This window comes from Etheostoma spectabile, unplaced genomic scaffold, assembly GCF_008692095.1.
Source record: "Etheostoma spectabile isolate EspeVRDwgs_2016 unplaced genomic scaffold, UIUC_Espe_1.0 scaffold363, whole genome shotgun sequence".
NCBI lineage: Eukaryota > Metazoa > Chordata > Actinopteri > Perciformes > Percidae > Etheostoma > Etheostoma spectabile.
This window is the reverse complement of record NW_022605593.1, coordinates 344,157-348,296: the sequence shown is the minus strand read 5'-3', so window position 1 is coordinate 348,296 and position 4,140 is coordinate 344,157. Positions and strand designations below refer to the sequence as shown.

At 46.6% G+C, this 4,140-nt stretch overlaps 1 protein-coding gene and 1 long non-coding RNA gene across 2 annotated transcripts in view; one reads left to right on the top strand and one right to left on the bottom strand.

Annotated features, from left to right (window-relative positions):
* LOC116686415 (uncharacterized) overlaps positions 1–4,140 on the top strand; it is a 22,137-nt gene that overhangs the window by 6,718 nt on the left and 11,279 nt on the right. The gene's annotated exons all lie outside the window — the stretch shown is intronic.
* The window catches only part of mef2d (myocyte enhancer factor 2d), a 149,128-nt gene that overhangs the window by 142,195 nt on the left and 2,793 nt on the right, over positions 1–4,140 (bottom strand).

Sequence of the window (4,140 nt, the reverse complement as noted above, 5' to 3'; positions counted from 1 at the left end):
TGTGTGTGTGTGTGTGTGTGTGTGTGTGTGTGACGGTGATTAGCTTCAGAGCGGGTAGCGACTCTAAAGTCACCGTGAGAGAAACAAAGTTGCTGTTCATTCTGACCAATATGGAAAATTCATTTTCAGGCTGAATTATTAATTTCCAGTAAACTTATGAGCACATCTCTGGTGAACACAACACCCTTTGTGAGACAGATCTGTCTGATTAAATCAACTAGAGCTTGACCGATAAAAGGATTTTTAAGGCTGATACTGATACAAATATTTGGTGATTTAAAAATCCGATGTATACTTACAAAAAACATCGCATGACAAAACCTAAACAGATTTTCCCTAACATTAGTTATTTGTAGTTATTTACGAGTCCTCACTAAAATAATACAATAATTCAGTTTAAAAATAGACTAATTTCTTTTATTGTCACAACAGAGGAACATCATTCAGGTTCTGATAATTAAATGTATAAAAATTAAAATTCCAGATATGAAACTTAACGTCCTTTGAACAAAAACACAATAAAAAACAAAAAAAAACAAAGTGTTGCCAAAGGGGACGTTGTAGAGCGTCCTCTGGTGGACAGACTATGCCATGCCTTCATAACAGGGACGTTGTAGAGCGTTCTGGTGGACAGACTATGCAACGCCATCACTAACAGGGAGTTATAGAGCGTCCTCTGGTGGACAGGACTATGCACACCATCACTAACAGGGACACGTTGTAGAGGTCCTCTGGTGGACAGGACTATGCAACGCCATCACTAACAGGGACGTTGTAGAGCGTCAGTGGTGGACAGATATACAACGCCATCACTACAGGGACGTTGTAGAGCGTCCTCTGGTGGAAAGACTATGCACGCACATAACCGGGACGTTGTAGAGCGTCCGCTGTGGACAGACTATGCAACGCCATCACTAACAGGGACGTTGTAGAGCGTCCTCTGGTGGACAGACTATGCAACGCCATCACTAACAGGGACGTTGTAGAGCGTCCTCTGTGGGACAGACTATGCAACGCCATCACTAACAGGGACGTTGTAGAGCGTCCTCTGGTGGACAGACTATGCAACGCCATCACTAACAGGGACGTTGTAGAGCGTCCCTGGTGGACAGATTAACACGCCATCACTAACAGGGACGTTGTAGAGCGTCCTCTGGTGGACAGACTATGCAACGCCACACTAAAGGGACGTTGTAGAGCGTCCCTGGTGGACAGCTATGCAACGCCATCACTAACAGGGAGTTGTTAGAGCGTCTCTGGTGGACAGACTATGCAACGCCACACTAACAGGGAGTTGTAGAGCGTCCTTGGTGGACAGACTATGCAAGCCATCACTAACAGGGACGTTGTAGAGGTCCTCTGGTGGACAGACTATGACACGCCATCACTAACAGGGACGTGTAGAGCGTCCTCTGGTGGACAGACTATGCAACGCCATCCCTAACAGGGAATTGTAGAGCGTTCTTGTGGACAGGCTATGCAACCACCATCACTAAAAGGGACGTTTGTAGAGGTCCTCTGGTGGACAGACTATGCAACGCATCACTAACAGGGACGTTGTAGAGCGTCCTCTGGTGGACAGACTATGCAACGCCATCACTAACAGGGACGTTGTAGAGCGTCTCTGGTGGACAGACTATGCAACGCCATCACTAACAGGGACGTTGTAGAGCGTCCTCTGGTGGACAGCTATGCAACGCCATCATAACAGGGACGTTGTAGAGCGTCCTCTGGTGGACAGACTATGCAAGCCATCAAAACAGGGAGTTGTTAGAGCGTCCTCTGGTGGACAGAGACTATGCAACGCCATCACTAACAGGGACGTTGTAGAGCGTCCTCGGTGGACAGACTATGCAAGCCATCAATAACGGGACGTTTGTAGAGCGTCCTCTGGTGGACAGACTATGCAACACCATCACTAACAGGGACGTTGTAGAGCGTCCTCTGGTGACAGACATATGCAACGCCACACTAACAGGGACGTTGTAGAGCGTCCTGGTGGACAGACTATACAACGCCATCACTAACAGGGACGTTGTAGAGCGTCCTTGGTGGACAGACTATGCAACGCCATCACTAACAGGGACGTGTAGAGCGTCTGGTGGACAGAATAGCAACGCCATCACTAACAGGGACGTTGTAGAGCGTCCTCTGGTGGACAGACTATGCAACAGCCATCACTAACAGGGACGTTTAGAGCGTCCTCTGGTGGACAGACTATGCAACCCCACCACAGGGACGTTGTAGAGGTCCTCTGGTGGACAGACTATGCAACGCCATCACAACAGGGCGTTATAGAGCGTCCTCTGGTGGACAGACTATGCAACACCACACCAACAGGGACGTTGTAGAGCGTCCTCTGGTGGACAGACTATGCAACGCCATCACTAACAGGGACGTGTAGAGCGTCCGGGTGGACAGATTATAAACGCCATCACTAACAGGGACGTGTAGAGCGGCCTCTGGTGGACAGACTATGCAACGCCATCAATAAAGGGACGTTGTAGAGGTCCGCTGGTGGACAGACTATGCAACGCCATCATAACAGGGACGTTGTAGAGCGTCCCTTGGTGGCACAGACTATGCAACGCCATCACTAACAGGGAGTTGTAGAGCGTCCTCTGGTGGACAGACTATGCAACGCCATCACTAACGGGGACGTTGTAGAGCGTCCTCTGGTGGACAGACTATGCAACACATCAATAACAGGGACGTTGTAGAGCGTCCTCTGGTGGACAGACAATGCAACGCATCACTAACAGGGACGTTGTAGAGCGTCCATGGTGGGACAGATTATTACAACGCATCACTAACAGGGACGTTGTAGAGCGTCCTCTGGTGGACAGACTATGCAAAGCATCACTAACAGGGACGTTGTAGAGCGTCCGCTGGTGGACAGACTATGCAACGCCATCACTAACAGGGACGTTGAGAGCGTCCTCTGGTGGACCAGATATGAAACACCTCACCAACAGGGACGTTGTAGAGCGTCCTCTGGTGGACAGACTGCAACGCCATCACTACGGGGACGTGGTCAGCTTTTCGGGTCTTTGAGCCTGAGTGGACAGGCCTATGCAACGCCATCACTAACAGGGTTGTTGTAGAGCGTCCTCTGGTGGACAGACTATGCAACGGCAACACTCATAACATGGTCCGTTTTTATTTTATTATTTAATATTTATCAGAATCATGTGTCATTACAAAAAATTCTGATAAATGATGTGAAAAAATACATTAAATTAATTTATCGGCTGTTGTAAATGCCGAAACCAATAGTTTGGAAAATGCCTCATATCGGCCAATAATATCGGTCCAAAATCAACTAATTACTTAGTCGACCAAAACAGTAGGGGGGGTGGGGGGGGGATCACCAGACGCCTTCCGAAACGATATCATCACGATACTTATGCCACAGTACGATATTGTTGAGATTTTAAACATATTGCAATAGTCTGCGATATATTGCAATTTATAACCTTTTCTCCAACTTCTAATTTCAAATGACGTCCCCAAAAGGAAACTTTGTCAACATCTGTTTTATCTAAAAAGAAACATTTCATTTATTCATCTCACTTCAATTTTATTGCTGCCAAATGGGACAAACTGACCAACACATATTTAATATATATTATATAATAACCGATCAATACTTGGCGCCTGTGTATCGATACAGTAGGGCCACTGAAAATATAGCAATACTATGCTGTAATTTCACTAAGAATTTATTGATTCAATGACACCCTGATACCGATACCGATGCTTTTGCTCCATTTACATCATAAAAATGCAAACCCTGCCAACCTGGACTTGTTCAGTGTCACTTCTGCAATCATCTTCCATTCATATCACGCGAATGATGTGTGCAGTGTGCATCATATGGACGGGTGCACTGCATATGGTTAACTGTGAGAGGGTGAAAGGGTGTCATCATCATCATCAGCATCTACAACACAGCCGTGATGATGCTTGCAGACATATTATAAGACAGATATAATCAGGTCATCACTAAATGTCCCGCGTCGACACATTGAAATAAATTAAGAAAACAATTAAAAACCTGAAAGGTAGCCGTTGAATTAAAGTGCTTGATTTGTAGTTTAAGACTGTCATGGTGCTAAAGGGGGGGGGGGGGGGGGGGGG